The sequence below is a fragment of the Mytilus californianus genome, unplaced genomic scaffold, assembly GCF_021869535.1.
Source record: "Mytilus californianus isolate M0D057914Y unplaced genomic scaffold, xbMytCali1.0.p SCAF_4, whole genome shotgun sequence".
Taxonomy (NCBI): domain Eukaryota; kingdom Metazoa; phylum Mollusca; class Bivalvia; order Mytilida; family Mytilidae; genus Mytilus; species Mytilus californianus.
In genome coordinates this window covers 110,918,058-110,930,080 of record NW_026262690.1, presented here as the reverse complement: position 1 = coordinate 110,930,080, position 12,023 = coordinate 110,918,058, and the positions used below count along the sequence as shown (strand labels likewise).

Here is a 12,023-nt window from a genome sequence, read left to right as displayed (position 1 = left end):
ACCTAAAGTAGGAAGTCCATAATAAAGATATTTATAGATTCTCATCCCTCCTCAAATTTCAATAGCCATCTTTTACAACCCTCGTAAAATCAATCAATCAATACTGTAAATTCAGAAATTATTGCGTGCATTTATTATTGCGATTTTTGAAGATTCAACAAAAATGCGAAATTAATTATTGTGATTTCAAGAAAATCTGCATACAATATATGTATCAGACATCAGAATGCGAGTTCTTATTATTGCAATACTCAAGCAGTCACATTATTCGCATTAATAAAAACAATTTCTGAATTTACAGTAAATCAAACCACAAAAGTTTATAACAAAGAAAATTAAATGAATCCACAGTATGTCTTGTATTGGTCTATAGAAATTCTTTATCATATGAGTAGAACAGATAAATGATAGTACAATTTAAGGTTAACTTGTCATTGAAATCAGTAGCTCAAGTAGTCCTCCTATCTATAGTCTGCATTCCTGAGATAACTTGTGTTCAGGCTCCTGACCCCCTCAGCGGTCCATCTACAAAGTAGGCCTGATATTAACGATAAATATAGTAGAGTTGGCCCCCTACAAAGGTCTAAAAAAAGATATTAACTTTACGATTATATAATTGAATAAGGACAGTGTTTGCACGCCTTAGGTCTAAAGATGGACAGAGATGAATCTGCATTAGTTTTGAATATGATTATGAAATGATACATATAGTCATGACTTATAGGGATTGATGAATTATGTCAGGGTTGTTATGTATGATAATTATTATACCTGTATTTCATCAGTGTCATTTCTACAGGTAAATTACCTTTCATCTAATTTAATACAAATCATGTAGAAAATTTATGATTTTGTGGTGAATTAATTTAAGGGGGAGAAGGATAGGTTATGTTGACATTAATACTAAGGAATGGATCATATTATTTTTGTATTTGTAACAATTGATGTAATACTTTTAATTCTCTGATTAAAACTTCAAAGTTAACAATAAATGATTCACTTGGAGACTAAGGTTTGATGAACTTTTAAGAGCACTCCGCTGTCCCCTTATTTAGGCATTCAATGACAAACTTTACTTTACATCATGTTCAGAATTAAAGGAAAATTTTACTTTTTAAATTTCCTTTGTTTGTGATTTCAAAATTTTCAAGGTAATTATAAGTGGGGGAAAATGTATTTCCAATGTTGGAAAATTAAGGTATAAATTATATATTCTCCCCTGAATTGTTGATTGAGAATTGTCAAAAATATTTCAATAGATCAAGCATATATATCTCTTTACGTTTATTTCTATCAATTTCAAGTTGCTACAGAAAAACATGTTTGTTGCTGTTTGTCAGGAAGTTTTCAGTTAACAATACGTAAAAGGATTTGTCACCACAAATGAGTGGACAAAAATGCAGAATATTGAACCCACATGAACCCTTTACTCTCATCCCAGGTTCTTCTGATAATAAAACATTATCCATGGATACAGATAAAGGCTTCACAAGAGCTCTTTGTAGGCTATGATCACTGGATTAGTAAACCCCCTCATTTCTTTCCAATTCAGCCTATAATCTTGAAATTTAAGGCACCCCTTTCTATAAAATCATCAGCTGAATGATGACTAAACTTCCACCTAAGTTACCTGAGCCCTATCTCCTCTGCCTCTAATTGAGGATCCAAGCACTCCTACAGACCCCTTTTTATACAACTTTCAGCTGATGGTAACTAAACTCTCATCACAGTTACCTGAGCCCTATCTCCTCTGCCTCTAATTGAGATTTTATCAACCCCTAATCGATTATATCAGAACTTTAATCCAGCTGATCTCTTGTTAATACTCTACATGATGATTACAGCACCCTATCCAGCATTTCTCTGTTAATTCAGCCTCTTATTTATAATTTCAGAACCCAAACCAACCCCTCTCTCTTCAACCTCTAGTTTCAATACATCACGAGAACCCCTACCTGGCCCAGTCTCTACTCAGCCTTTGGTTATGATTTCAATACATGTTGAGTTAATCCTCAAAATTTCCCCTTATTTTCTTAGCTTTTCTGTATGATTTCAGCCCATAACCAATAAAACCCTACCAGGCCACTTTCTCTGCAGCCTCTGCCCATGATCAATAAACCCCTACCAGGCCCCCTTTCTCGGCAACCTCTTGTTGATGATTTCAGCCCATGATCAATAAACCCCTATTAGGCCCCTTTCTCTGCAGCCTCTTGTTGATGATTTCAGCCCATGATCAATAAACCCCTATTAGGCCCCTTTCTCTGTAGCCTCTTGTTGATGATTTAAGCCCATGATCAATAAACCCCTAGTAGGCCCCTTTCTCTGCAGCCTCTTGTTGATGATTTCAGCACATGATCAATAAACCCCTATTAGGCCCCTTTCTCTGCAGCCTCTTGTTGATGATTTCAGCACATGATCATTGGACAAAGATAACAGGAAACATCTTTATAAACACAATTCTCCTACTGTTTATATGTAATTATAAATAAATCTGTGTTTTGTGATGATGTCCAGTATAGAACAGGTACATTTATTAACAATGAAGAGATCAATAAGTAGAATTGTTTCTTGCTTAATCCCATAAGTTAACTCTCAGGGGAAATTTTAAAGATATTTCAGCAAAGAGATGGAGGGGGTTTCAAATAATTTTTATGAGTTTAGATAGTTTTACTTATTTCAAGCCCATTAATTATCTCTGATTTTAGATTTTCTATTTTAAAAGGTTGGTTTCAATTGATTGATTGATTGATGTATAATGTCCAGTGGCAAATATTACATATATATTCTGTTATTCAGGCAGAGAACACATTAATATGATATATAAAGATAAGTCCTTCTTTCTAAGTTGTCTCATTGTCAATCATACCACATCTTCTTATTTTTATACCTGCATTGTTATCTATTGTTGCTAGTTAACAAGATAACATTCCCCTGGTAGAAACTTCACTTCAAGAAGCAGCTAGTACCAATTTTAATGTTTTTGTATTACCTAGCCAAGGATTAAACCCACTACCTTCCACACTTGATACAATGATTGTTGTTTGGTAAATGTCCAGTGGCAAATATTTCATGCATGATAAGGATGTGCCACACTTGAGACTACTGAGGCATCTTATTTGGTTTGATATGTCTATCTTCTATATATGTAAGATTGTTGTTTACTTAATGTCCAGTGGCAAATGTTTCATGCATGTTAAGGAGACTACTGAGGTTCCTCATTTGGTTTGCTTTGCCTTGTTTATATGTAAGATTATGAAGTAAAATGTACCACATGACATAAACTGTTGTTAATATTTTAATATGGTCAGTGGTCCCTGCTATAATACAAATTCTTCCTTGTCACTTTGACACACAGTTTGACATCAGACATTATATCTTGTCACCTTAACTGTCAAACTGTCTTCTTAATCTTATGCTGCTTTTGTTTTGTTGAAATAAAGACATTGCTTTTTGTTTTATCAGTTGTAACACTGTTGTACTTATAAAAAAGTATGTAACTTTCAATTGCAAATTAAAGTAAAATCCTGTTGTTTTGGATTTTTTAAATGAAAGTAAATTATATTTGTCATTTTGAAGGAAAAGTGTTTTTTTTTCATCAATTTTTTTTATTCATTTAAGGTTGTTTGGGCAGGCTACTCATTGCTCAATATTGCATGCAAATTCATGTTAAATCTTACAGTTTTAAGTACGTTTGTTCCACTGATTAGTTTTAATTTGACATTCAGTAAACATCTGTTATTTTAATTGACCAGAAACGATTTAAAGTTAATGTGACTTGACAGTGTCTACAACTGACTAACAAGTAAACATCAGTACTTATAGAAAAAGTTAGGGATAGTCATAGAAGTACATATGCTTTGTGACAGTAAAAGTCAACAAAAGGGATGTGGATAGGCCTATCAAGTCAGTAAACAAAGGCTGATGTCAGGGTAGGCCTATCAAGTCAGTAAGCAAAGACTGATGTCAGGGTAGGCCTATCAAGTCAGTAAACAAAGGCTGATGTCAGGGTAGGCCTATCAAGTCAGTAAACAAAGGCTGATGTCAGGGTAGGCCTATCAAGTCAGTAAACAAAGGCTGATGTCAGGGTAGGCCTATCAAGTCAGTAAACAAAGGCTGATGTCAGGGTAGGCCTATCAAGTTAGTAAGCAAAGACTGATGTCAGGGTAGGCCTATCAAGTCAGTAAACAAAGGCTGATGTCAGGGTAGGCCTATCAAGTCAGTAAACAAAGGCTGATGTCAGGGTAGGCCTATCAAGTCAGTAAACAAAGGCTGATGTCAGGGTAGGCCTATCAAGTTAGTAAGCAAAGACTGATGTCAGGGTAGGCCTATCAAGTTAGTAAGCAAAGACTGATGTCAGAGTAGGCCCATCAAGTTAGCAAGCAAATACTAAGAATTTTGTACCATAGAAAAAGACTACCTTAGCTGTATTTGGCAAAACCTTTCAGAATTTTGGGCCCTCAGCTAGTCCTCTTCAATTTCATACTTTATGTGGCTTTTTAAAAAATTTTTGAATCAAGCGTCACTGATGAGTCTTTATAGACAAAACGTATGTCTGCCGTACAAAAATTTTTACTCCTTGTTTCTATGTTAAGTTTATTTAGGTAACTAAGGGTAGGCCCATATCAAATCAAGAGAATTAAAAATATTCTGTCCAATTTAATTTGACATGTGGTAAACAACTCTTTGGAATGCATTTTATTTATATTTTAAACCAGTTACTCTTTTGTTTTTCAATTCTGCATGGGAGTAAACAAACATTGATGTGAACTGGTCATGAAAATTGGGGAGATGGTGCAACTATGTTTTGCAACTGTTTATTTTGACATGCAGTAAACAGAAAAATGACATGCTGTCTGGTTACAATGGATGTGCATTACATATATAATTTGTATGATTGTTTACAGATTGGATTCAAATTTGACATGTATAACTGATGAATTAATTAAAGTTTACTGGAGCCAGTAACAGGCACATGTCAGTGAAATGTACATGTTTATACAATTAACACTAATATCAGGGACATGGGTTGGAATATTGAACTTATTATCACTATATTTGACAACAGTGGTTTTTTCCTTGTCATTTCTTTAATATGCAAATAATTGTTAATGTATTAGTTGTTTTTCACTTTTCACCTACATTTTTAGAAGCAAATGGTTTAAAATTATATATAAGTAAAAAAAAATATATATAATGTATCACAAATGATCTTAGTGATGAATTGAATACCTAAAAGTGTAAGTTTTATGATTTCACCGACTTTTAGCCTATATATTACTGTTTTCATTCTGGTTGTTTTTACAAGTTCAGGTAAAATTAGATTATTGGTATACCTCAGTGACTGAGACAACATTCCAACCACAAATAGAATATAAAAATAAGAAGACTGGTATGATTGCTAATGAGACAACTCTCCACAAGAGACCAAATGACACAGAAATTAACAACTATAGGTCGATCACTGTACAGCCTTTAACAATAAGCAAAGCCCAACCTTTCAGACATTAGGAAAAAGATGATACCAAAGGGGCAATAAAAAAATCACTACAGACAACACTATAATCAAAAGGAAAAAGGACGAAGAAACAAAACACTACACAGAAAACTTAAAATTGAGCAACACTAACCCCATCCCAAAACATTGTGAATTGTCCTCATTTTAAAAGCATATATTTCAGACATGAAATTATTCAGCAATTTATATGAATCTAGATAAAGATGAGGAAGGGTTTGGAAAACAAATGGATCATCAGTTTTGAAAGATGTTTTAGTGATATTTTGTTTTGGCCTCTCATTTTGTCATTTATACACAAGAGGGCTTCTATTGTACAGGATACTTAACTTTTACCAAATCTAGTTCTTTCTGGTCCAAGGCCAGGCTTTCTGTACTATGTAACCTGACAAATCTTCTTCCCTAAAACAGAGAACAGACCTTAGGTCAAGCACCTGCGAAACATTTAAAATGTGCTGAATAAGCTTTAATTAAATTGGTAATAGATTTTAGTTGATGCACTGATTTTGAACAACAAGTGAATAATGTGAAGTATCGTTAAATTGTTTCTTATAATAATATTATATTAAGTTAATATCAGATAATTTCATGCAGCATGATTTATAATAATTCACATGTTAAAATTATCTTTGCAGAAATTATATAATCCATGGAGAAAATGAGTGTTAATTTGTTTCATCTGACAGGGAATGAAAAATAGCATGCTATGTAGACAGTATAGATGCTTTAGTAACAATTGACTCACTGCTATACTTACGTTTGAACATCTGTTCACATTTACTTGGGAGACAGGAAATGGGGGGCTATACTTTGAATTGAGGATTTGAAAATAATTGTAGAAAAGAGGCTCCTCATGGGAGGTACTTTCTGAAACGAAGAGGCACCTCATGAGAAGTATGCTGTAATCTCATAATGACAGTTTTTTGGCTGTACAAATACATACTCTGAAATGCCAATTTCTTCTCTGACATAACTTATGGTAAATTATGGTAATCAGAAAGTGACATTTGTTTTTCCACTGACTGAGGTAAAATGGATGAGGGTTTAGTACTAAATATAGTGAGTTTTACTTAGTTCATTTTGGGAACTTTGTCAAGGCCTGTTGTCACTATCAAATTTTTCTTGTACAAGTTTTCTTGGTCAAAGTTTTTGATGGATTTTTTATAGTGAAAACTGTCGAAAGATAACTTTTATCAAAAACTTTGACGGATCTGGATGGAATAGAATCTCATCCTGTTTTCTTGAAACTTGGATGGACTTGGACGAGAATTATCCAATCACATTGTAGATATTTCTTTGACCAAGTTTTTGATGAAAAACTTTGATAGTGACAATGGATGACTTGGACCAAGTTTACCTGGTCAAAGAAAACTTTGAAAAGATAACTTTGATAGTGACAACTGGACTTCAGTGGCACAGCATTTCATATGGTATAGTCATTTGCCTATTGTTAAAAAAACAGATGTTGATCTTTAGATGTTTAGTATTGTTTTTTGTGTTGTTCTGTTGCTCTCTCAATGAAAAATTCATTCAGATAATCATGAAATCTGTTACTTCATGCAAACACTTGGAAAATAATATCTATCTTCATATTTCTAAGTTTACATGCAAGTTTTCAGTGGTACACCCATATGATATGTAAGAAGGTCTCTTATCTATCTGGGATAAAGTAAGTTTGTAAACAAAGCAAACAAATTTAAGAGTTGTCCTTTGGAACTCTCCGGTTTGCTTAATAGTTCTATTGGTAAATTTGATTGTTATATATACTTATATTAATTATTTCTGACATTGATTTTCCATAACACTATAGTTCACAAATTTTATGATCAAATTTATTCTAGACATTGTATTTATCAGACAACATTTATGACCTTGCTAAATAATATCTATTAAGAATTACAGCAGCTGAAATGAATCTGTTAACTGTTTAAATTAATTTGAGACTGATTTAAAAATAAATATAGCAGTTGGTTTTGAAAGGCACAAAAGACAAATAATCTAAGAGTGAACTTTTCTAAATGAGTGGCACTAAAATCAAGAAAAATGTGAATTTATACCTTTCGTTTAAAAAAAAATAGTTTGACCCTAAAATAACAATTTCTTTTTTATTTAGAGTTAAAAAATCTTGATTGAACTTCATAATAACTTTCTTATGCCTTTGGCATGTTGGGTATCTCAGATTTATTATCTTAGCTTTTTAAGAGATGAGACTGAAAATCTGGAGAGGAGGTTACCAGAAACAAATGAGAATGGTTTTTAAATTAAAACAGTATGATCTTCACAGTGAAGTTAAAATGATGGATCAATGAGATGCTAGTGATGAACATCTGTTTTGGAAATTTGAGGGTTAATGGAGAATAAGATGCAGTAATAAATTATATATGAATAATGTAAAGGTTAAAATTTCTTTACTTTGTTAAAGTTAATATGTTTGAACAGAGTGGATTATGATTTCAGGAGCCTGAAGAAAATTGAATTGACACAATTTTATAGTTTTACTTCTGGTTGAACGAGAGCAAAGTAAAATACCATAATAAAAACAAGGCTGTCAGTGTATGGCTCAAAAAGAGAATGAAAACTAGTTGAGCTTACTTATTGATATATGTTATATAGTTTTTTTCTGTACCCCCCATATGGCTTTCACAGGTTTGCTTAAATTTTAATAGTTTCCCTATATTTGTTTTACTCAAAGTATTAGAAAGTTGTTAAAAGTTATTGGGAGAATTTTATATATAAATATTTTCTCAAATTAACAATATTTCCATCAAATCAAGATGAATGTTATTCAGCCCTATGAAGAGAAATTGATACAATTTTGCAGATTTTGTTTATGTTTGAATCACTGGCCATCTTTTCCTTAAGGACATAGTTTGTTTACTTTCAATATGATTTTGGTTTGGTTAAGAATGTCCTTGTATATCTTTTGTATTAAATAATCAAAAGTAGAAATTTCTTTCAATCACAGTTCTAAATAACAGCTGTTCGAAAATGCTTTTATTACAAAAATGAATAAATTTGAATGAAAATAACACCAAGACTTATATGGATAACACCTGAACCATGTGAATATGCCACTTACCCATAAGTGGCTCTATTTAATTTCTATATAACCCTATAATGTAACTGCTGGAAAAGATATAATTGCTTTAAGTGTGAATAAAATGATATGTTGGAGTACATCAAAGGGACAGCAATATAACAGCACAAAAAGACAATGACATTATAAGACTGTATGTTGATTTCAATTTCTAAGGTCCTAACGCTGTAATTGTCTGGTGTGCTATCCTTTGGTGTTCCAGATGGTGAGCTGCCCTGTGGTGTTCCATATGGTTGCTACCCTGTGGTGTTCCATATGGTGTGCAACCCTGTGGTGTTCCATATGTTGTGTAACCCTGTGGTGTTCCATATGGTGTGCTACCCTGTGGTGTTCCATATGGTTTGCAACCCTGTGGTGTTCCATATGGTGTGTAACCCTGTGATGTTCCATATGGTGTGTAACCCTGTGGTGTTCCATATGGTGTGCAACCCTGTGGTGTTCCATATGGTGTGCAACCCTGTGGTGTTCCATATGGTGTGTAACCCTGTGGTGTTCCATATGGTGGGCTACCCTGTGGTGTTCCATATGGTGTGCTACCTTGTGGTGTTCCATATGGTGTGCAACCCTGTGTTGTTCCATATGGTGTGTAATCCTGTGGTGTTCCATATGGTTGCTACCCTGTGATGTTCCATATGGTGTGTAACCCTGTGGTGTTCCATATGGTGTGCTGCCCTGTGGTGTTCCATATGGTGTGCTACCCTGTGGTGTTCCATATGGTGTGCTACCTTGTGGTGTTCCATATGGTGTGCAACCCTGTGTTGTTCCTCACCTGTAATATAGATATTAGACTTAGATTTTATAAAAAAATTTCCTTATTAAGTCACATGATTTAAATTCATGTCCTTTTATTATGGTTTATAAATTCCAAACTTGTGATAAATTAAACAATGAACGTCATTAAAGCTGTCAAATATTCATTTGACATATAGTAAATGTACATAACACTTTATAAATCACATGCATCCAACATGCTTTCCTTGATTTACTGTCAACAGGAATGCTCAAACCTAAAAACTGTTGACATCCAAGGACGTATAAATATCTGAAGACAAGACGTATGAATATCTGAAGACAAGATGTATAAATATCTGAAGACAAGATGTATAAATATCTGAAGACAAGACTTATAATTATCTGAAGACAAGACGTATAAATATCTGAAGACAAGACATATAAATATCTGAAGACAAGACGTATAAATATATGAAGACAAGATGTATAAATATCTGAAGACAAGACGTATAAATATCTGAAGACAAGACATATAAATATCTGAAGACAAGACGTATAAATATCTGAAGACAAGATGTATAAATATCTGAAGACAAGACTGGTGTGGACTTCAATGACCAAAAGGCAGTAAAATAATATTGATCCCTACAAATTTGTTTTTTGTTGGGGGAATTAGCCTGAATTCTTGTCTAGTTCTGGTTTTTCATATGATTTGTAATGAAAGATGGGATGAAATGGTTCAAAAGAAAATTGACCTTCCTCTTTAATTGCTGTAGTTAAATAAGGACTTCTAAATGATCATAAATTATACTGTAGTCTTTGACATCAGTCCACAAAGTAATAACTGGTATAGAATGAGGCCATGTAGTCTCTGGGCAAACTTAGTTCACATTATCTTAATTTTATTGTGATGTTCACTTATTCAAAAATCAATATTATTCTGACTTTTGAAGAACTTGATATTGACAACAGAACTTTGGAAGTCTATATTAAAGTTTCATTTCAAATTTTCAAAAATCTGGATATTTTAGAGCTTCACAGATGATAAAGACTCTTGTTATTGATGAAAAAAGTATGTGTGTGTTTGTGTGTTGAAGATGTAGTCCTCTCATCTATTTCTTAACTATGAGGTCAAGAGTGCATACCAAAGAAAATAATATAACCTACATTTGCTTCATAAAGTGTAAAAGGGCCACAAAATAGTAAATATAACAGACTCACTAATTCTCTATAGTAAATGTTAATTTGATACAGAATGCTCCAAGAGTTTGCATAGATTTATAAACTGACATTTAAGTCTTAAATGTGAATATTTGCATATAAGATTTAAATGATGACAGTTAAGGAAATGCCATAAGATCAGTATGTCACTCAAATGATGACAATATGTGTTTTGCTGCATTAAGTCTTGTTGTTTGATTAATTGAATGTTTGCACAGAGAGCTTTACTTTCTTTGACCCCTGGATGTCTTTTTCGATGGCTGTTTGTGTGTTTTGGTGTTGTTGTCTCTTTGACATCATACCTCTCTTTCTTATACCAACACTCTAGCTAGGAGTGAGGTTATATTGCTTTCAACTTGTCCTTCAGTCTGTTCGTTCGTCCAACAAATATTTCCATCACACATTTTCAATTGTCTCTGAAAAAGAAATCACTTTTAAATGGACGCATTTTACCAAGTTTCAAGTTGGGATTTTTCCAGAAAGTCCCTGCATGTTAAGCATAAGAAAAAACTTTTTTTCTCAAGTTTCAAGGGCGAAAAAGGGGGTGCATACTATGCATGAGTGCGTTTTATACACACCAAAAGACGGTAATCAAGTACAACTGAACAGAATGACTTGGTATTTAGTCAAACAGTGATGAGTTCTGATGTACAAGCCTTTCAAATCTATCAGCAACCTACCTCTTGTTTCCAATACTTTGAATCACGAGTGGAGATGTTCTCAAGCATGACAACATGTGGATTCTTGTTATTCCTCTGTATGAGACTAATCTGCATTTAAGGTTTCTGCTATTTCAACAATGAGGTCAAATGTACTTTTATCTATTCTCCTTTTTTGTCGATGATGTTATCTTTGTCTTAATTGCTATTAAAAAGGTCAGTGTAAAAATGTTACAATAAACATGTATTTGGGAGGATCACTTAAGGAATATGTTGTGAGGTCACACTATTCCTTGTTCTGAAAATGTCACTATTAGTTGAAGGCCTTGATAAATAGAAAATCATTTTTTTATCATAAAAACTTGCTCAAGTAAATTAAATTATACGATAAAGGTTTGATTCTTGGGCAAATAGATTGTACTTTTATTATTCTCAGTATACTTGTTTTGGTCATAAGGTTCAAGCATTTTTTTTAACATTTTAACACCATATTGTTTCCAGGAGTAAAGGTCATGTGTACTTTAACAAAATCAAGGTTATGCATACTTTTAACATTCTATTTATATTTCTACAATGCTTCTGTGACAAGTATTGAGGTTACATGTGTAGTCACATCATATTTTCAGGTTCATCGCTATACATTTTTTTGTAACTTGCTCCAGCTCTTTTATGTATATATGACAGTATAGAACAACAGTGAGGTCACATGTACTTTATACATTCTCTTTACTAGCTATTTTATCTGTTTAAGACAGTATAGACCAACAGTGAGGTCACATGTACTTTATACATTCTCTTTACA

General features: G+C 33.0%; 1 protein-coding gene across 4 annotated transcripts in view; it reads left to right on the top strand.

Moving 5' to 3' along the window:
• The window catches only part of LOC127739135 (uncharacterized), a 157,243-nt gene that overhangs the window by 38,445 nt on the left and 106,775 nt on the right, over positions 1 to 12,023 (top strand). The gene's annotated exons all lie outside the window — the stretch shown is intronic.